Here is a 23,631-nt window from a genome sequence, read left to right as displayed (position 1 = left end):
CTGTATACCACAACTGGGGAACGTCCCCTGTTGCACTGTTCTATGCCCCTATTAGAAGGGCTTACATCAAGTTCATAACAGTAGCTCACGAAGCCGTGGATCAATTCAATCTGTATTTATTTTCAATGGTGGTGTTCGGTATTTTTCATCCCAGCAAACTTTAATAACAAATCTTCATTTCAAGAATTTCTAAAATAAAAAGCATGAATTTTTTATTTGCTATCCCATCCCAATGCATTTCTGGCTGGTATAGCCCTTCGTCAGTGGATAAGTGATCTGGAAAAAATGTAAATAAGACCTTTCTAAGATGGGCCCCACGATTGAAGATAGTCCTTTATTCACCTTTTAATATATTTGTCAGTTGCACAGACTTTTGCACTATAAAGCTAGAACAAGATGGACCCCAAGAGTGAAGATAGTCCTTTATTCAGATTCAGTGAACCGGGGGTGTACTTAACCTCGGTTCAGCGTGTAGCTGATCTACTTCATAATGGAAGCGTTCATAAGCGTTAGGACGCGTATCTATTGATTGAACTTTCCAATAAGTAAAGGTGTATGCTGCGCAAATCTGCAGTCTCATTATACGAACCCCGTTGCATGCCGCACTAATTGATATTCACCATGAGGCAGGCTCTGTTCTCGTTTAAGTTGTTATGATTGCATACCTTGGTTCACTGTTGTTTTACATTCTTCTGTATTTAACCATTTGTCAAATGGGGAGACGTTTGGAAACTGCGGGAGTGCATGTATCTGTTTCATTTCACTTTTGCTTGTTCACACAATATTATTGTTGTTTTTGAGCTTTATTCACATGGAATTCATCTTTTAACCTTGCTGTTTTATATTCGTTTTAAATTTGTTGATACCTATAGATACTCTACCTAATCATGTTCTTCACAGATTGATAATCACTGAGGCTTTATCTTTTGCACCCAGCTGTTTGATTCACGTTATTACAGTTTGACACCACTGGATAGAGGTATGATTCATAGTGCCTGGAATATAGAATGCTTAACAAATATTGTTTTTTTCAGATTACTTATCCCCTGACGAAGGGCTATACCAGCCCGAAATGCATTGGGATCTGATAGTAAATTGAAAAATTCCTGCTTTTCATTTTTTAAATTTTTGAAATGAAGATTTGTTATTAAAGGTTGGTGGGATGAAAAATACCGAACACCACCATTGAAAATAAACACAGATTGAATTGATCCACAGCTTCATGATTTACTGTTATGAACTTTATGTAATCCCTTCTAATAGGAACATAGAGCAGTGCAACAGGAGACGTTCCCCAGTTGGGGTACGCAGCTTCATTGTATTATTCACATCAGTGAGTGAAACCCTTCTACACGCTACAACAAAAGTACGATTTGATCGAAGTGTTTCAGCATTTAAAAGGTGTGCGTGCTCCTCCTCAAACGTGATTGATAGTTATGGTTATCTCAAGCAACTCTAACTCACCCATTGAGGTAACTATAACTCCTGCCCTCACCATGCACAGCTACTTACTTCACATATTACATCATTGATAACAACTCTGTGGCATCATTGATATTATCACTGAAACTGCAATATAAATGTTGCTGAGAAAACTGTGCATGGCGGGGTGCTAGTTATAGTTACATTAGGGAGCAAGTTATAGTAACTTGGGTTAACCATAAATCTAACTGATGAAGTAAGTAAGTAAATATTGGTTTATTGGTCAATTAAAACCATAAACCTTGACAAAGGAACATACACAACAAAACATATGAATAGAAAATTTAAAATGATCATTGGTCATGAGAAAACATTTATTCTCATTTGGGCAGTGGCCATACGAAGTTTGCTGTGCATACAGGTGACTGCTTACTCATAAAGTGCAAATATGCACAAGATTAAAAATGTGGTGAAGCCTAGGCAGTGTGTAATTATATGCACAATTTTGACCAAAGGGAACAAGAGTCATAGTATAATACTGATATATAATTACGGCCTAGGAGATCGCAGAGATTATGGCCAGTAGCACCCTGCCATACCACAGGTGCATTTGTGGAAATGTGCAAATTTGTGCTAAGGGTGCAAAACAGTCAAGGACAGACAAAAACATGTTTTCTATTGGTACTCAGCCTGACGGCATAGGGAGCACTCAGTGTTCATTGCACCTAGCAGCCCTCCATTGCATAATACACCAAGGGATTCTTGTTGGGGAATTCTTCACAAATCCCCTAACTCCACAGGTGTCCGTGCCTGAATTTGTCCAAGGTTTTAAAAATGTCAAGGAACTGAACCAGTCTAATGTTCAGGGTTAAATTTCTTGGGTGCAGTGACTTCATCAGAGCTGATCTACTGATCCTGACTCTTAGGTTGTTAAACTCTTTTCTCAAGAAAACTCTTGCCTATGTTGCAATGGCAGGACAGATACAAATGACGTGCTACAGGTACTCATCCGGCTGGAGACATAGGCAGCAGCTCTTGTGTCTTCCCTCCATTTTTGAAGGAAATCTAACATGGGAAAATCACTGAGTCTTAGTGCCAACAGGCTCTGTTTTATCTTCGGATGGTAGTTTGCTTTCAGAAGGGGGGTTACTCTTAGGGTAGCATAGGATTTCAGGACCAGCCACCCGTGTGACTGCTTGGACATCTCTTCTTTATCAGTTGAACAGCTTTGCAGTTTTATCGATTTATTTACCAATCTCCTGAATGCTTGACAAGATATGACTATGTTCCATTGGTCACCCAGTCCGAGTCTCCCAATGCTCCTCTCAAGTTATTTTTTGTGTTCCCCATTCTCCCTTTGAAGATTATTTCTGACCAGGCTTCTTCGGTCAGCATGCCACCTGCCCCAGATCGTTGTTTGTGGCAGAACTTAATGAATGCTGCAGGTCAAGCAAGTGCTGTTTAGTTATTAAAAACTTCAACCTGACTTTGGCGAGCAAAGCCAATCTGGGTAATCAGAAGGTTTGTTTAGAAATGTTATCAAAGTGTTGTCAAGAAGACTGGTCTCAGCACCTAACATTATTTCCTATCAATACACAAGAGTTGGTAACAGTTTAGCCTCCATTACCGTTACCAGCGTTTTCAAATTGTGACCTCGAATGGATCTTGCCAGCGCTGTAAAGGCATAATTGAGTGCCTGCGCCTTCCCCTTAATCACCTCTCTTTGGGGTGGAAATGTACCTCTTGCATCTATTTTGACTCCTGGGTACACATAAGTCAATGGTTCGGCAATTATATTTCCACAAAGAAACCACTTGCACTTGGTTAGAATGTGGTGATTGAATGTAATAACTTTTGCTTTTTTATGTTTTACTTCCAATTCATACTTACCTGCATATGAGCCAAGGCAATTGAGTATCTTCTATAGGCCTATTCTTGTGTTGCTGAAAAGTAGCAAATCAACAGCATACAAGATGTTTGACAGTTGTTCGCCATGCAGGCTCAGGACATGAGATATCTGCACATCCAATTCTTTTCCGAGATCTACAATGTATAAATTAGATAAAAGAGGTGCTAGGACACAGCCTTGTTTTAAGCCAGTTGAGGTTTTGACTTCCCTTGATAGATGGGTACCATCTCTCATCTTTAGCTTGACGCATGTGTCTGAATATAGCAGCCTAAGTGCTTGAAGGACATTGGGCTTATTTCCCCATTGTCAAAGCTTGGCCCATAGCCTGTTATGCAGAATTTAATCGAAAGCTGCCTTGAAATCTACGAAGCTCATATAGAGTGGAGTGCCTATCACCTTTACTCTACTAAGAATCAGGCTCACAACCATAAGGCTGGTTGAAGTCCCTTGACTCCATGTAAATAGGGTTTGAATGGATGGGAGTTTCCCATTTTCTAACGCCCATGTCTCCAGATCATGAAGCAGTAATGTGGAGAAGAATTTAAGATTGATGCTAGAAAAGATGCCCACCTTGCAGTTGAGTGTATAAAGAACACCTGTGGCAGCCCATTTGGGCCAGGGGCACAATCAGGCCATGATTTAAGAAAAGAAATTCTATCTTCTCTGGTGTATATGCTAGATGTGACAACAGCCCAGAAACCCTGTTGTCGTTCTGATGCCGAACCAAAATGGTTGTTTCCTGGGTGCTTCCTTTAAAATGTAATTTTAGATACTTGACCCACTCACACTCCCTAATATTTTCATTATGGGCTGGCCTTGGACCTTTTCAATGTTATTGATGAGTTTCCAAAATCTTTTAGAGTTAATTGATTTTGAGGCATTTAGCAACTGAGCCCACAATGTTTCCTGTTTTAGTTTTATTAAAAAATCAATGTTTCTCTTTTCAGATGGCAATTTAATAGCTTTGTATTGATAGTTTGATCTAGCTGCCTGAGAAGCGTACCTACTTTTGATCTTATTAGGTGGATGGATCATGGCATCACTATAGTTTTATGGTGCCCAAGGTGAGCTCCCTTGTTCCCTCTGCTGGCTCGATGTTTATTAATCAAATTGCTGGAGAATGTTTCACATACTGATATCTGGTTGAAACTTTTTGGGGCCGTATTCTCAACAATGACCACAGCTTCTTCTGCTAGGCCCTTTACTATATTTGAACTCCACCTTAGGCATTTCAGGTTTTCAGTGCCAATCTCTCCTTGTAGGGCAATTGCCACGTCATGTTTTCATAGAGATGTATTTACCGAAATCACCTGAGGGTGGTTGTTGCTCTCCTCGTGATGAAATATCCTGAAATCTCGCAGTTGGTTGTATAGTGTAGGGGTCACCAGCGAGTTTCCAAAACCTTTTAGAGTTAATTGATTTTGAGGCATTTAGCAACTGAGCCCACAATGTTTCCTGTTTAGTTTTATTTAAAAATCTATGTTTCTCTTTTCAGATGGCTTCTCTTTACAGAGGCAATTTAATAGCTTTGTATTGATAGTTTGATCTAGCTGCCTGAGAAGCGTACCTACTTTTGATCTTATTAGGTGGATGGATCATGGCATCACTATAGGTTTATGGTGCCCAAGGTGAGCTCCCTTGTTCCCTCTGCTGGCTCGATGTTTATTAATCAAATTGCTGGTGAATGTTTCACATACTGATATCTGGTTGAAACCTTTTGGAGCCGTATCCTCAACAATGACCACAGCTTCTTCTGCTAGGCCCTTTACTATATTTGAACTCCACCTTAGGCATTTCAGGTTTTCCGTGCCAATCTCTCCTTGTAGTGAGGTTCTGGACCTTTAAGAGTCCAGAGGTGTCAGGGAAACAACACCCGAAGACCCCTGAGTTCCTCCTGTCCCGGTGCACAAATAAACAGAGACACGGGCTTCTCGATGGCGGCGTCAAAGACCAAGGTTTATTTACTGCAGGGACACAGAAATCATAGGAACCACACAGAGGCAGAATCTACGAGACTGTTCAAATTGCATTAAGTGGGTTGTTTCTTAAATACAAGAAAAATGTCTTGGGGCAACATTACACGAATATTTCTCATGCCCAACCCGGTATCCCAAACAGATAACAAATAAATATCAAACAATGATTAGTTGTAGGTTTTCGGTATTCGATCAGGCTCTCTTGTCAGTTCTTCATTCTCTACTTGATCCTCCCCGTCATAAAAATCGTAACCTCCCCATTGTAAAAGCCCAGAAGGAAAGGAGCAGAGCCAGGTGTAAAGGATTGAAACGTAGGATAAGAGGTGTTTATGGATAATAAACGGGCAGGGCAATCGTCTTCGGCCTTTTCAGTCAGGACAACGGACACGAGAACCAGTATAGCAGGACTGGCCTCAGGCAAGGGAGGCAGCTTGATTCTGCCTAGTCACGCATCGTCAGCCTTTCTCGGGCTCGAGCTTACGTGTCCTTAACAAGGTGATCCCGCCGGGTTCATCGTCCGTTCATTGACTATGTGAGGGCAAGAAACAAGATGGATGCCGTAACTAAAATGGATGCCGTGACTTTTACGAGAGGATGCCCTATTTTTCAGTGAATTCATGCTAGTTGCGCAGCGAAAACACTGTCATGTATACAATGGATCATTTGCGGTTCATTGGTACCAAAATCGTGTCAGTACTACGATACCGAATTCACGGGTTCGGATCGCTACAGAATCTCAGACCGTCCTTTTGCCCTTACATAGGCAATAACTCACTCTATGTCAGAGTCCATTTCTATGTTCATTAGGTCACTGATGTGTTGTTGCAGCATTACTCTATCTCGTGGTGCATCTCTGAAAACAGGTGGTCTTCTTACGCACGATGAAACACAAACGCTACATAAGGCAGGGCCACACTGAATAATGAGACAGCACGAAAATAAAAATACTAACGTAACACCAATGACCATTAGAACCTTCCACCCCCATGCAGATAACAGATTCCAGAACCATCCCATTAGTGACCAGTCACCTTCCTCTACGTGAATGGAATCGGAGATTTTGTGTAACTTAGAGATGGCCTTGTATACTGTTGGCACATTATCTGGGATAAAAACGCAGCAACTTAATTGGATCATCTTGCATACCCCACCTCGATCTGCAAGTAACACATCAAGAACCATACGGTTCTGTAACGTCATGAGGCGATCCGCTTGAAGCTCAGCTGTCAGGTTACTAAGGGCACCTGTAGTTTCGATAATGGTGGATTCAACTACTCGTGTTAGTTGACGCAGGTTTCTACTGTTGACCATAGGCCCCCAGAACGGGAGGAAACCTTGGAAAAAGTCTCCTGCTTCTTGGCCAGCAGTATCCTCTTTACTGAATACACCTCTCACAACTCTCGTTTTGTGATAGTCCGGTGCAGCAGTGTATGTCGGAGGTAACAGTTGAGCGATATAACATGAGCCTGAGAAGTCAGCGGGCAGCCATGTATATGCTCTGTCTTGACAAACAAAATAGGTACCCTTAGCGGCTAAAAATGCAGGGGAAGATTGTGACGGGAACACGTATGTTTCAATACAGTCACTCTTCCCTAGTCGAGCTTTCGGATTCCTCCCATTTCCTTGCAAACAGACCTGACCTTGGTGGGGTACGACCCAGATCGGAGTTGAGCTCTTACGTTTGTTCTCACCCAGAGTAATGCCATATTCTGTAATGTTTCACCCCATGTAAACTCGCAACTCATCCTTGGGAATGTACGGAGTATTAGTGACATCTCTCACCATATCAGTGATTCCTTTTACCAAGGCTCTATTAGCAGAGTTATACCGGGTGGAACGCGGAGGTCGTGGAGGGTAGGTCTCTAGAGCATAGGCGAACATGGTCTGAAATGCCCAGAATGATCCATTATAACTGAAAGGCAGAACCAAATAAGGGATGCCCTTGTCCATGGTATGTGGTATCAGGCCACATACCCAGCAGTTTGTTGTGTTAACCACTAGTTGATGTTGGTGCAAGAGCTGAATGAAAGTGTTATTTATAAACTCAGAGCGTCGAGCTTGCTCGTGGGCAGGAAAAGGATGAAAAGAATGAATAGAACCAATAGTCGGGGAAACAGAAATATGGGGAGATACTGTAGACGTAACAGGTGCAAAGATCAATTGAATACCAAAAATAATTCCGCCTACCAGAGTTATAAAAACAATCAGAAGTGTCAGGGCACATTGCATTAGGAAACATTTACTATACAATATGTCATATAATTTTGTCTTGTGCACATTTATGGCTTTAACCCGTCGTAATTCAGGAAGCTCCATCTTCTACAACCGTTCGCAACGGATGGTTTGTACCTGTTAAAAACTTACCTCTGTTTATCCTGGGAGTTCCCAAGACAAACAGAAGAAACCGACCTAATGTCTGATTCCCTGTAAATTAAAACAAGGCACACGTTACGACCCTACGGTAACCCAGACGGCAAGGTAAGAGGATAGCAAAAAATAAAAGCAAACTTCCTGACTGTACGGGATGCAATACGATCAAAACAGTTTTACAGTTATTAAACAGAAATGTAATAATGCAATGTCATCAGTTCATCACATGAGAAAGTAGATTATATCTGTACTTTCCAGGTCTTGTTTGGTCTTGAAATAGCTGGTCCACAGGTGCAGAAATGTTCGATTTCACAGGTGACAAGTGTTCACTTTGTACAATACTCGGTTCAGGATTCAAAAGAGCGGTTTCTGCTGAGGTGCCAAAGTTCTGTGTTTTAGTTCGTGGATGGTCCGTTAGGTACTCTGCATCACTGAAAGGGATGTGCCTAGGAACAGGTTTTGTCTCGGATACACCAATTCCCTGTCTAACCCAGTTGTCATACGGGAGTGGAAGAGGGACACGCTTCGTGTGGCTGGCGTGCACCCAATTTTTCCTGCCAGCTAGGCGTACTGCAGTTCTGGTTACGAGGAGGACCTGGAACGGGCCCACGAATCTTGGCTGAAGGTTTCGAGTACGTTCAAAGTTCCGCACTACAACCTGGTCGCCGGGTTTCAACGTATGACCTGGACTCTCCGGCAGTTTAGGCAAGGATTCGAATACCTGTTGATGAATAAGGCTCAGTTTAGCAGTCAGATCATGAAGGTAATCAATCAACATTGGGTATTCTATCTGTTTGAATTCCTTTGGCCTAGGGACTCCCCAAACATTAGCAGGGCAGCCGAACACAATCTCATATGGGCTAAGCCCTACTCGAGAGTGTACAGTCGCTCTGGTGGACAGTAAAGCTAGAGGCAGAGCGTCTGGCCAAGAGAGACCAGTGGAAGCTTGAATTTTCGCAAGCTTCAACTTCAGGGTGCCATTGTACCCTTCCACCAAACCTCTGACTGTGGATGATTCGCACTGTGGAATTTTTGTACAATTCCTAGACCTGCACACACACTCTTCATAACTTTCCCTACAAACTCACTTCCGTTGTCTGACCAAACAATCCGTGGCATACCATACCTAGGGAAGTATTCTTTGAGGAGGATTTTGGCAGTGGACATGGCAGTGTTATCCTTTAATGGGTATGGCTCAATCCATCTTGAAAAGGCACATACTACCACTAGGACATACTTGAGATTGTTACACCTGTCCATGTGGATATAATCCAATTGAATCACTTCAAAGGGACAAGAAGGGGGAGCAAAATGACCAGTTGGGGTTGGGGTTCCCTTGCCAGGATTATGCATCAGGCATACCATGCAGTTTTTCACCACTCTTTCCGCACACTTAGTAATTCCATCATTCTTCCATACTGGAGCTAACATTTTACAGATCCCTTTCGAACTGATGTGCGCCGTTCCATGCGCCATCGTGACTACCGCAAGTACATACGCATCAGGTAACATCCAACGTTGCTGCTCAGACAGATCAATCCAACATCCACTTGGATCCATTTTACCCGTTTTCTCCTTCCATTCATTCTTCTCATTTTCAGTTGCCTCATTTTGGATTGCTTTCACACTGTCAATCGTATTCTCACACATTCCTGATTCAGCAATCCATCTTGCAGACGTTGCAACATACATTCGGCTCGTCATGTTCTTGGCCGTTTCTTTAGCAACCTCATCAGCAAACGCATTCCCTCGGCCAACATCATCCGTAATCTTTCGATGTGCACTGCACTTCACAATCGCAACTTCATTCGGTAGGGTCAGGGATTCTAATAGATCGTTGACTAACTGTCCATGTTGGATCTTAGTTCCATGGGACGTGAGAAAACCTCTTTCTCTCCAGAGACGCCCAAAATTGTGTGCGACACCGAAGGCGTACTGGCTATCAGTAAACACATTCACTCTCTTTCCCTCAGCTAAAACACACGCTCTTGTCAATGCAATTAATTCTGCTGCTTGGGCAGAATTCTGACTCACTCTTGCAGTCTCAACAATCGTACTCAAAGTCGTAACTGCATACGCGGCCGTCACATCACCATTCTGTAGTTTAAAACAGGACCCATCGACATATAACGTGCCGTCTGGGTCTGATAACGGAGTATCTTTTAAATCAATTCTACCTTTTGTCTCTTCCTCAGTTCTGAAACAACAATCATGGGGCTCTGAATCACTCGACTCCTGAGTAGTCGGCAACAGTGTTGCTGGATTCAATATGTTACATCGCTTGATCTGAATGTGACTTGCCAAAAGCGTCAGCTCATAGCCTGATAATCTAGCACTGGTGAGGTGTTGAGTTTTCGTTCGATTCATGAGTGTATCCACAGCATGTGGAACCATGACTACTAACATGTTGTTCATGACTAGTCCAGCAGACTGTCGAATAGACACTGCGGCTGCTGCCGTGGCTCTTAAACAACTTGGCAATGCTCTGGCTACCGGATCTAATGTGGATGAAAAGTACGCACAAGGCCGCTGTTTGTCGCCAAATTGTTGTGTTAATACACTTAATGCACAACCTTCTCTTTCATGGACATATAGTGTAAACGGCTTACTGTAGTCAGGAGTACCCAACACAGGAGCTGAACACAGCGCATCACGTAAGTCGGAGAAGCTCTGTTGACATTCATCAGACCATGGCAAAGGGCTCGGAACACCTTTTCCAGTCAGGGCTACCAATGGTTTCGCCATGAGAGAAAAATTTGGGATCCATTGCCTACAGTATGACGTAATACCCAAAAACGCACGCACTTCTCTTTGTGTGCTTGGTACAGTCATCTGCGAAATTGCTTTGATTCTCTATGGGGTCAACCTTCTTCCCTCCTTTGACAAAAGATGACCTAAGTAGGTCACTTCTTGGCAACAATATTGCAGTTTAGAAGGTGACACCTTGTGATGTAAGTCTGACAAATGACGTAATAAAGAAATAGTAGCTGCTTTGCAAGTTTCCTTGTCGTCAGCGGCTAGTAAAAGATCGTCTACGTATTGGATCAGAGCAACACCATGAGGAAGTACAAGAGCGTCTAATTGACTTTTTAATGCTTGGCTATAAATTGAAGAGCTTTCACAATAACCTTGTGGAGCGCATTTGAATCTGAAACTGCGTCTTCCTAAGGAGAAACCAAAAATGTCTCTACTTTCTTCTGCTATGGGAATGCTGAAGAATGCATTTTTCAAGTCGATCACCGTAAACCATGATGCCGATGCAGGAATCAACGTCAATAATGCAGTGATATCTGGTACCACTGGGAACTGTGGAATCACAATTTTATTTACCTCTCTGAGGTCAATCACAAATCTGTAGATTGGAGGTTTGGAAGGGTCAGTACGTTTCAGAATCGGCAGAACAGGACTATTGCAGACGTTTCCTCTAGTTTCCTCTATCACATCTTTCTGTATCAAGTCTTTTACAATCAGCAAGAGTGCTTGTTCACCTTCGTTTGAAATCCGATACTGTGGGATTCGTGGAAATTTAACATTCGCTTTTAAACTTACCACGTAAGGGGGAATTTCCAAGAGGCCTACGTCGTTGGGACCAGTTGCCCAAAGAGTATCAGGGAGAGAACGCAGCTCCGGTGGGAGCTTGTCCATCGACATGTACATCGGGGAGATGACTCCTTTACCTAATGTGAGCTGTACTCCCGAAGGAGAACAGTATAGTGTCGCATGCAGGCGTTTCAACAGATCTAAACCAAGCAGATTCTCATTACAACCGGTTGTTAAGATGAGGGGTGCTTCTAGCTCGCATGGCCCAACAGTGATAGATAAAGGACTGGACACAGGATTGTGAACAGGGGCGCCTGAGAAACCAACTGAAGTGTTCGTTAAGCCGGACAAAGGTGCGCCAGGGAGTTTCGTACGCATGATTGAACTTTTTGCCGCACCAGTATCCAACAGAAACGGTTCGACCACGCCTGATGTAACTACTGTGACATAAGGTCCACTCTGATCAACTGGAACTGATACTACTCCCTCTCTCTGCCTGCGGCTGTCCTATTGCTCGCTTCTTTGAATCTCTTCATTATGATCATAGTAATCTTCAACATGATACTGTGGAGATCTACTTGGCTGCGTAGGTTGTATATTTCGCTGGTCGAAATATTTCGATTGGCGATCAGCCTGTGGTGTCATCGTACCACGCCCTCTACCTCTAGGAGCTTGCATAAACCCAACATTACCTCTCTGAGCTGGGACACCACTAGTTTGTGGGTGCAGTACTGGACACTCATTCTTATAATGACCCTCCTTTTTACAATAAGCACACTGATTCCATGCTAACTGTTGTCGGGGAAAACTATAATTAAATCTTTGGGCCGTCCCTTGCTGGAATTGTGGCTGCTGCTGAAACTGGGGTCGCTGCTGTGAATCTGACTGATTCGAACGAGGCGGATATGCCTGTTGCAAAAGAACTTTGGTTTTTAAATCTTTTGTTTTCTTTTCTGATTTTTCCTTCTCTTCTTTCTCTCTATTCTCGTAATACTGAGCAGTTGCAAGTATCTGTGCTGTCGTCGACACTGCCCATGCACTTTCAGAATCCTTTAACTTATTACTAAGCTCAGGTAGTAAATTAAACACGAACTTATCAACAAACAACCTCTGACCTCCCTCGGTACTCATATCTTGCCCACTGTGGTCTACGAAGGTCTCTTCAAATCTAGTGAAGAAGTCAGAGATGCTTTCGTCCTTCTTTTGCTTGCATGCTGATAGTTTATCCCAATTTACTCGTAACTCTGGCATCAGCGTTTTCATCAGATTAATTATTCTGCCAGGTAAGTCAGCAATCAGAGGTTCAGGTTTAGCTCCACCGACCTGCTGTGCGTCTGCCGCTACGATAGCCTGCCAATCACCTCCTAAGGCGACTGGGTGGTTCTCTTGCCGAATCTTGGCCCATATAGGCTGTGGCACTACATTACCAAATAGCATTTCAATGTCTGCCAAATTCATGATACACACTTGGACTGTCTGTGTTAATTCTTTGTAATAACCAGCAGGATTTTTACGAGGGTCTGGTAATGCTTGTTTTACTGCTAATACTTCAGCCCGTTTCCAAGGAATGTGTATCCACACTCTCTGGAATTGTGCTGGAGCAGCTGCAATACCCAAGTTCCCATCAGCGGCAACTGCTTCGCGCCATATGGGCGGAACTTCTCTCATCGGATACTGACCTCGTCTTTTCCTAGTTATCGGTGTACCATCAGGGTCTCTTGTCACCCGAAAAGGGGACTCATCCCTATAGGCTAAAATTAATTCTATCGCTCTCCCTACTTCTGAACCTATCACCATTCCTGCGGCAAATTTCTGCTGAATATTTATTAAATCAGAGGGGACGGAATCTAAGTCATCATCTTCCCATTCCTCACGCACAAGAGAGCACATCACGTCAAAAACATAACGTTGAGTTGGTTCATTCCACTGCATAAATGTGTCTAACACTCTTCGTGCATCATACTTCGCAGCTTTCGACATCCACCTAAGAGCTGTCGAATCTAACGTCTCTCGTTCCTCGGGACCAGGAAGCTGGCTACGTCTCTGTATAGAGTCAGAAACGGGGGTCCCAATTAAAGACCTGTAGAGAGGAGTTAAGATATTAGTTACAGAGTCGGTTATTTTCCGGCGAACGGAAAGCGGAGTCAGAATGACAGGGCTTGGGGACAGGGCAGCTGAAGCAGATGAAATAGTAAGGGTAGGAGTAGTAGGTAAAGCAGTTTGCGGAACGATAGGCAAAGGCGGAATAGGCGACCCAGGAAGAGGGGGTGCCGTAGGATCATTGATCACGGGAAAGACAGGAGCTGGATTCAAAGGAAGTGGAGCACCTATTCCAGGCTGACCAGCAGCTGGCTGTACAACAGGTAGTAACTGTGGTGCTGTAATGCCCTGTGCATACGGTGGAGGTGAACTCAACAGGTAAGACAACAGGGGATCCTTTTCAGGGTCCTCTATCGGCTTAGCAGGACATGATGGCAATACAGGGTAACATTTATCAATCGCTAAATTATGTTTTCTATTCGCCATCTCCATTGCTTTCTCGGTCTCGTTGACATGCAGCTGCCTAGCAGACTCCATTAAAGTCAACCCTTTCTCTTTCTGTTCTTTCTTTGTTTTCCTAATTTCTCTCTGTTTGGCTTCTTTGCGCCATACGCGAAAAGAATCAAACATTGCCGGCCGGGCTTTTTTCTTGAATAACTTCATTTCTAAATTATCTAGTATTTCTGTTTCGAAACTACCATGCGGTGGCCAACTAAGGACACCATCTTTCTTGGTATAACGGACCCATACTTCATTGTACGTAATAGGACCCACACCATGTTTACAATAGAGCTCATATGTAGGAGTCCCAATCGGAGGAACCGAACACGAATCCTCCAACCGTGAATCCCCGTTGCAACGTAACCAGGACAAAAAACAGTTGCTACCCTTAGTCATGACTACAAAGACAAATTTCAACCAAAATGCGCAGAGAACTTAGGCCTACCAAAATGAACCAATACCAAATACAAAGATTATCTTAACAAGAGCAACCAATGATAATCTACAAATCCAAAGCAAACGTATCCAAATAACCAAACTGAGCACAACCCACTTAATACTTAACTGAAATGTGGAAGACGTCACCAAGGAGAACCCGTCTACGTCTCGCCGTACTAAGGTCTGCACCTCGGGTCCAAGACAGGGCGACAGTCAAGGCAGCGGTCCTCTGTAGCCGTCTGGGAACGGGAACCCTCGTGGAAGAGATCGTCGGGCCACTTTTACGACATGCAGGGATCGATGAAGCGGGGTACCTCCCTCCGGAATCTTCACACGAAACTTCTCGAACTTTTCAGGCTTTGGACCGGTACCGGATGACGTCGCCCCATGTTGGGCGCCAATTTGAGGTTCTGGACCTTTAAGAGTCCAGAGGTGTCAGGGAAACAACACCCGAAGACCCCTGAGTTCCTCCTGTCCCGGTGCACAAATAAACAGAGACACGGGCTTCTCGATGGCGGCGTCAAAGACCAAGGTTTATTTACTGCAGGGACACAGAAATCATAGGAACCACACAGAGGCAGAATCTACGAGACTGTTCAAATTGCATTAAGTGGGTTGTTTCTTAAATACAAGAAAAATGTCTTGGGGCAACATTACACGAATATTTCTCATGCCCAACCCGGTATCCCAAACAGATAACAAATAAATATCAAACAATGATTAGTTGTAGGTTTTCGGTATTCGATCAGGCTCTCTTGTCAGTTCTTCATTCTCTACTTGATCCTCCCCGTCATAAAAATCGTAACCTCCCCATTGTAAAAGCCCAGAAGGAAAGGAGCAGAGCCAGGTGTAAAGGATTGAAACGTAGGATAAGAGGTGTTTATGGATCATAAACGGGCAGGGCAATCGTCTTCGGCCTTTTCAGTCAGGACAACGGACACGAGAACCAGTATAGCAGGACTGGCCTCAGGCAAGGGAGGCAGCTTGATTCTGCCTAGTCACGCATCGTCAGCCTTTCTCGGGCTCGAGCTTACGTGTCCTTAACAAGGTGATCCCGCCGGGGTCATCGTCCGTTCATTGACTATGTGAGGGCAAGAAACAAGATGGATGCCGTAACTAAAATGGATGCCGTGACTTTTACGAGAGGATGCCCTATTTTTCAGTGAATTCATGCTAGTTGCGCAGCGAAAACACTGTCATGTATACAATGGATCATTTGCGGTTCATTGGTACCAAAATCGTGTCAGTACTACGATACCGAATTCACGGGTTCGGATCGCTACAGAACCTCAGTAGGGCAATTGCCATGTCATGTTTGCGTGGAGATGTATTTACCGAAATCACCTGTGGGTGATAGTTGCTCTCCTCGTGATGAAATATCCTGAAATCTCGCAGTTGGTTGTATAGTGAAGGGGTCACCAGCGAGTAGTCTAAAATAGAGACCAAGTTGTGTGATACTCTTGTCCAAGGGGGGGAAGCGTCACTTGGCCTCAAGCCATTCAGGATGAGCAGGCCGATTCATTCGCCATTGTTTACTAGTTCTTCTCCTATCTTGTCCTTTTGATTTTGATGGTGCATATTTTTCACTGGAAGAGGTCCGACTGCTTCAGCATTCTCCTCACTTGAGTGGTGATATAAATTGAGGTTGAAGTCTCCCGAGACTTGCGATTGATGGTATGTGTTTTTTAAGTGAAGTGGGTGTGCTGCAATCCTTTCTGCTGTTACTTCTTTTATCTTTGGGTTTACGTGCGCATTAATAAGGATGAGAGATTCATGTAAATTCTTGCCCCAATCATCCATTTTCAGAGCTAGGAGGCATGCATTATTGTTGTGCAGTTCTACAACCTCAGGTTACAGGTTGTTGTTAATGTAGATTGCCAAGCCACCATTTGCCCTTCCGTATGTATTGCTTTTCTTGGCTGATTTTCGGCATTCCTTCTAACCAATTAGAGGCATACTACCTTGGGCCCAGGTTTCCTGAAGCATTATTATGTCCAAAGTTCCCAAGAATTGTGTCACCACGGGATTCTGGATCTTTGTCTGCAGCCCACTTATATTCGGGAACAAATTGTTAGGCCATTCCGCTCAGTATTAACTGGCCATTCCGATATTCAGTCTTTGCACTTCGCTGCCTGCGATAGGAATGTAAGTAGCCAACCCCAGCTGTTTTGGAGCTCAAGATTTGTTATAATTCTTCACTGTTTGGAGGACCCTTCTTCTCTGATTACTTCAATTGTGACCTTGTTGTGTCCCGGCATACTTTTGATGTAGCCCACATAGGAATGCCCTCCAGTCACTCATCTTAGTACTGATGCAGCTGTCACTCTGTACTCGACTAGTTGCTTCTGAGATGAAAGCAGATGAGGGTATCTGTCCTACCCCCTTGTCTGCTATTACTTTAATCGCCCAGGCTTTCAGCGGCCTTTTTCTCTCCAGGATCTGAGCAGGGAGATCTAAGGCAGCGAAAGTGACAAGGGTGCGATCAGAGTGCTGTCGCCCTCTTGTTGGCAGAAACTTAATGGTAGAGATATCTTCTGATGGAACGTGATCAAAACCCGGTAAGGCCTTTATCAGTTTCAGAATGCTTGAACGGTTTAGAACATCCTGCGGGCCCCTAGATTTGAATTCTGGATTCATAAAAGTTGATGTCCAGGGATAGCTGGGTGGCCAGTATATGTATTGTATTGCTCTCCATGGTTGTCACCGGATCCTGATCCAGAGGCGTCTCTTCCCATCACTCGGTTCTAGATCATGAATCCTGTCTGCCACCGAAGCACCCTCCTCCTGTCCCTGGGATTGCGCTTTCCCCTGGCTGTAACCGAGTTTTCTGGGGCCTCAGTTCTATTAGACTTGGGGTTTAAGTTATTTCCTCCATCTGTATATCGGTACCTTGGCAGGTTCCCTCTAGTGTTTGTGCTGATCCACCGTCCGGTATGCTATGTTTTGTCAGATTTGTGCTGTTTGTCGTGGGAGTAGTCTTCATGGCTGACGAATTGTACTTCCCAAGCGGTACAAATTTAATATTGGCATCATCAGAAGGTGGCGCTAATTCAGTCTGCCGGGAATTATCCCCACCACCAAAGTCCTCCTCTTCATGGCCTGTGTCTTCATGTTTTGAGGCTAGTGAGGTGTTTAGAGGGCCTGGCTGGCCTATACAGACTTTTGTTCCTCCCTTTCTTTGCACAGTTCCTCTCACTTTTTGTCATTTGAGGGGTGTAGGTACTGTATCCTGCGTCGGGTCTCTGTCTTCAATAGGCTCTCTTTTAAATCCATACCCCCTTAGTATATAACTTTTTAAGCAGTTATTCCTGTTCCCCCAACATACTGCTGGTTGCTGCTGAATTCTATGGTTTTGTGCGAGTAAATTCAGAAAATCCCTGTAACCTTTCTCAGTTTATTCTACACACACACACACACACACACACACGCGCGCACACACACACACACACACACACACACACACACACACACACACACACACACACAGTGAAATTTCTTCTTTCAAAACATGATCCTACACAGCAGCTTTAACCCAATCTTCTCCCTTATTATAAATACTGACATCTCCAACATGAGCGACAAAGCGTTCTTCAATATCAGATTCCTACTCACGATCTTCTGAATCCTAAATAGGCAGTCTTGAAAGGCAATCTGCCCTAGAATTCTTTCCCCTTGCCTTGCTAATTACCTTGCAATTCTGTCTGTCAAACATTTTAACTTCTTCCCTGACAATATGCTCACTAAAGGGCAGTGATCGGTTCTCAACACGAATGGGCTTCCCCAAAGATATGGCTTAAACTTTTCTACACTTCGTCCACACTCCAGCAGTTATTTTTTAATGACTGAGTATTCTGCTCAGCGTGGCTTAATGTCCTGGATGTGAAACCTACAGTGTTTTCATGTTTGCATTCCATTTGGGATCAAATTGTTCCCAACCAATACTCACACGCATCTACTGTGACAACTATCTTCCGCCCCTCATCAAACGGTTGTAGAGCAGATACCTTAATGATCTCTTCTTTGATTGTTTTGAATGTTTTCTCACAAACCGCAAACCACACAAAATCTACACCTTTCTTCAAAAGAACTCTAAAAAATGTTGTCATATTAGCAAAGTTCTTCAAATATTTTGCATTAAAATTTCACAAAGCCCTGAGAAATATAACAGTTGTTCCTTATTCTTAGGAGCTGGTGCTTCAACTGTGCTCTTGATGAGACTGGGTTTAACGTTCACTCCTTGACCAGAAAAGACATGGGCAAAATATTCAATTTTCCTCTTCTTAAAGATAGATTTATCTTTTCGTAAAGTAGCTCCTCTATTTTCAAGTGCACTCAGTATAATCAGCACTTGGTCATGTCCATCTTCGTTGTTTGAAAATATCAAAATATCGTCCTGAAATATCACTAGTTGTGGAAAATCATTTAACATATTTGACATCGGTCTTTGTAAGACTGCCACAGCAGATGCTATGCCAAATGGCATCCTACAAAATTGGAAAATGCCTTCTGGAGTAATGAAAGCAGTTAATTGCTGGGAGTCCTTGTCCAGTTCTTCTTGATGGTACACCACTCTTAAATCTAGCTTTGTGAACCAGCTAGAGTGACCTATTTCCATATTCAAATCTTCATTTCTTGGTAGTGGGAAATTATCTACCCAAATGGCTCCATTAGCACTTCTTAAGTCGACACACATTTTGAGCTCACCTTAGTTCTTCTTTGCTAAAACGATAGGCGACAACCATAATGTTGCTTCCACCATCTCAATAATGCCTTGCTCAAACATATCATTTAACATTTCAGGCAGATCTTTTCTTACACTCAGAGGAATGTTATATAATTTGTGCTTTACACATGGTATGCCTTGTTTACCTTTCATAGTGTATGTAAAATCAGTTATTTTCCCTACTTTTTCCTTACTGAACTTCCTTTCCCAAACCTGTCTCTGTGTCAGTAACAGATCTAATTTCATCTATCTCAATCTTAACAGGTGTATCTAAATCAGTTCTTATTGTCAATTCAGCGTGATGCACCCATTCCAATATGTTGATGCCTTTCTGTACCACAAACACCTTTCCTTTGATTGATTCCCCTAACACTTCAATGGTAGCCTAAAATAGCCAACCAAATTCACTCTGCTACTCTCAAATGCCACTGTCAGAATGTCAAATGGCGAACAAAGCAAAAACCAAAGGAAATGATGGACGGAGTGTTGAACATTGCAAGCACTCACCCCCAGTCAACTGATCTGGGTTTAATCCATCACTGTTCTTTAGCCCACTCTGCCACCCCAGTTCAGACATGGCCATATGCAAATCAGCCTGACCCTGTGCCTCATGGGAACAGTCCAGCCCGAACTGCCAAGCCATGTCTTCCCTGGACCGGAAACAAGCTTCCTAGGACCGGTTTCTTGCATTTCAGCCGTCTTCAGCCAGGCTTGCTTGAATCCAGTGGCAAAGTGAGCAAGGGACTCACGTCTGAGCATACCCTGCCAACTTATGGCGAACAAAGCAAAAACCAAAGGAAATGATGGGCGGAGTGTTGAACATTGCAAGCACTCACCCCCAGTCAACTGATCTGGGTTTAATCCATCACCGTTCTTTAGCCCACTCTGCCACCCCAGTTCAGACATGGCCATATGCAACTCAGTCTGACCCTGTGCCTCATGGGAACAGTCCAGCCCGAACTGCCAAGCCATGTCTTCCCTGGACCGGAAACAAGCTTCCTAGGACCGGTTTCTGGCATTTCAGGCGTCTTCAGCCAGGCTTGCTTGAATCCAGTGGCAAAGTGAGCAAGGGACTCACGTCTGAGCATACCCTGCCAACTTATGGCGAACAAAGCAAAAACCAAAGGAAATGATGGACGGAGTGTTGAACATTGCAATGTCAAATGGCAGCAAGGTTTTACTTGACCAGAACTGATCAAATTTCTCTTGTGATATAATGGTAATGCATATCCCAGTATCAACTAGCAATTTGATCATCTTCCCTTCAATCATAACTTAAATGTCGCGGTAGGCAATATGATCACCTCTTTCAAAGCTTTCCCACCTCACTCCTAAAACTAATTCCTTACATTCCCCATGTCTGTATTACACAAGTTGGAGAACCACATCTACAGAAACTCACTTTTTGTGATTGATTTGAGGGAACATTTGGTTTGTTCTACCCTAAGCTTTTCAATTCTCTGAAGGAAATGTAGGAACTGATTTATTATTATTATTATTATTATTCTGAGTTTTATATAGCGCCTGGTTACCAATAGGCATCCCAGCGCTTACCAGTACATAACACTACTACAAGAATGCAGGGATTACACGAGAAACAGAAAAGTTTTTAAAAGTTTACGAAACCGAAGAAGACTAGCTTCCGAGCGCAGTTGTAGGGGCAATGAATTCCACAAAGAGGCCACATTTATTGAAAACCTTCTGCCACCGGTTCTTGCCTTTTTCTCCCTGCCAACCTGAAGGAGATGTTGATGGTCAGAGCGGAGAGAACGAGGGGCCTTGTAAGGCTGGACCATCTCCTCCATAATAGGTGGACCTACCCCATGCAGAACTTTGTGGGCGATGCAAAGTGACTTGAATTTCACCCTGTCCCTCACCGGGAGCCAGTGCAGTGCCCTCAACGCCGGGCGAGCAGATTGACGCCTAGGGAAACCCGTCAGAAGCCTAGCAGCCGCGTTCTGCACTTGCTGCAGTTTATTCAGGGTAGATTCGGGAGCACCCAGGAAAAGCGCATTGCTGAAATCCAGCCGCGAGATGATAAGTCCCTGGATGAGAAGCCTTCGAGTGGCCACTGGGAGCAGAGGCAGAATCTTCTGGGCTGAGCGGAGCAGGCCAAAGCACACGCCAGCAGTCTTTTTGGCATGGGTTTTAAAAGATAGGTCCTGCTCCAGCCATACCCCCAGGCTCTTGATCTCCAGCTTGGGGGGGGGTACCGGTCCCAGACAGTCTGGCCAGCTGCTGGGGGACAGAGATGGAGAAGAGTTCCCCAGCAGCATCAATTCCGTCTTGGAGCCATTTAACTTTAGGGCTGAGCTGCACATCCACGTGTAGATCTTTTCAAGACACGTGTGCAGCCGGTCGGGATGGTGCGCCGACTGGGAGAGGCCTACCACCAGCTGAGTATCATCAGCATAACTGATGATTTTAATACCCAGCGGCAGTACCACACTCTCCAGGGGGGCCATGTAAACGTTAAATAAGGTAGGGCTCAATGAAGAGCCCTGTGGCACACCACACTGGAGAGGGGATGAAGATGATTTTTCCTGGCCTTCCCATACCTCAAATGAGCGACCTTCCAGGAAGGAAGCGAACCATTTGAGGGCCAGACCCGTGATCCCCACCCCCGACAGCCGTTGGAGAAGCACCTGATGGTCCACGGTGTCAAAAGCAGCGCTGAGATCCAGGAGGATCACTGCCACTGAACCCCCCGAATCCAGCATGCTCCTCGCATTCTCCACGACCGCCAGCAGGGCGGTGTCAGTCCCCTGACCGGGGCGAAAACCCGTTTGGGAGTCGCCCAGGAGGGAATTGGTTTCCAAGAAGTCCGAAAGTCGGCTGTTCACCAGCTTCTCAGCCACCTTACTGATACCCGGCAGCAAGGAGATAGGCCGAAAGTTAGCGAGATCGGCGGGATCGAGGTTGGGTTTTTTCAAAAGGGCCTTAACCACCGCCCCTTTCCAACTGGGGGGGACTACCCCCTGGACGAGAGACAGGTTTATCAGGTCCGTCACAGGGCCACCGATTGTAGATGACACCTGTTTGAGATATTTAATAGGTACTGGGTCTTTCGGGGAGCCGCTCTTCATAAACCTCAGAACCGCTAAAACTTCCTCCTTAGTGACCGGACCAAGGGAGGCCAGCTCCACCGATTGCAACTTAAGTTGGGAGGTGGAATTATCCTCCAAGGAAGAGACCTCACCTAGCCGGGGAAGGGAAGCCAATATATTGTCAATTTTGCTTTTAAAAAACGAGGCCAGTTCTATACATTTTTTGCGAGGGTCCTCGTGGAAAACCTGAGGATCGGGGGCATTCAGTAGCTCCTTAATAACCCTGAATGACTCTTTAGAAGAGTTGGCCGCCAAGCCTATACGCTCTTCAAAGAATCCTGATTTTGCCACCCGAATAGCGGATTTATACCTGCTCAGGGCCGCACGATATTCTTTACGACTCGCCTCACTCCAGTCTCTCCTCCAGGACCGCTCTAGCCTCTTGCATCCCTTCCTCAGGGTTCTCAGTTCTGACGAATACCAAGGTGCAGAGCCCATTCTCTTCCCCCTCGTAAGTTGTTTCTTTTTGGGTAGGAGAGTGTCCAAAGAATCCACGAGCCAGGTATGAAGATTCGCATCAGCAACTATTGGGTTAGCTCCCAGAGGGGGCTGCGTGGCCTCCAGGTGTGCCACCCAGGTGTCAACTGGGAGCCTCGACCAGGCTCTCTCCAGGGTGTGAACCCGTGGGACCACCGCAGTTGGGCTATCGAATTGCCATGTCGCGGACACCAAAAAATGGTCTGTCCAAGGCAGGGCAAGAGCCGGAGATGGAATAAGATGGTCCAGGTTGGAAAGTATGGGATCAAGCAGGTGGCCCTTCTCATGGGTCATGCCCGAGTTGGCCAAATTAATTCCGAAAGATTTAAGATCATCGAGCAAATCGACTCCCGCGGCATTGGTGGGGTCCTCAAGATGGATATTAAAATCCCCGAGGACAACAAAGTTGGCAGTTGAAGAGGCAAGGAGTGCAATAGTTTCAAGGAGAGAGTTAGGGAAGCTACCCAAGGGTCCAGGAGGGCGGTAAATCAACAAACCTACCAAAGACACTGTAGGTGACAACCGAAGGGAGAACTGTAAGCTCTCACAATCAGTCACCCCTCCATTCTGAATCTTACAAGCGAGCGTGTCTCTGTAGAGAACTGCAATTCCTCCTCCCCTCCCTTTAGGTCTATCAAGATGGACCATGTGAAAGCCCGGGGGGAGTGCTCTGACCATATCAGGACCAGAGCTGGGGGAGAGCCAGGTCTCAGTAAGATACAACACATCGAACTCGTGGTCTAAGATAAGTGAGTTAATTTCAATGGCATGGCTCGGCAAGGACCGGCAATTTAATAAAGCCATGGAAAGAACAGATTTCACAGCCACTGAATTGTGGCCGGAGGGGCAGGCTCTACACGGTAAAAACGGAATAGTTCCCATCTGTGCAAAGCTACAACTAATAGGGTGGGGCGGACGCAAAGTAAATAGGGCGTCCCTCCCATATCGAAACCTAGTAGTAAATGGCGCCACAGAGTCGGGCCATTACCAACATTTGCCAACTACCGCTCCTGAAACTGTAACTCTGGCAAATTATGTCTATAAAAAGTCTTCATGTTCACAAGACACCTCTAAGCTTTTGGCTATATCTATAGCTTTGTTCAAAGACAGATTTTTGCATGTTAATAA

Source organism: Triturus cristatus, chromosome 8, assembly GCF_964204655.1.
Source record: "Triturus cristatus chromosome 8, aTriCri1.1, whole genome shotgun sequence".
Taxonomy (NCBI): domain Eukaryota; kingdom Metazoa; phylum Chordata; class Amphibia; order Caudata; family Salamandridae; genus Triturus; species Triturus cristatus.
The sequence above is the reverse complement of the archived record's forward strand: the minus strand, read 5'-3'. Positions refer to the sequence as shown.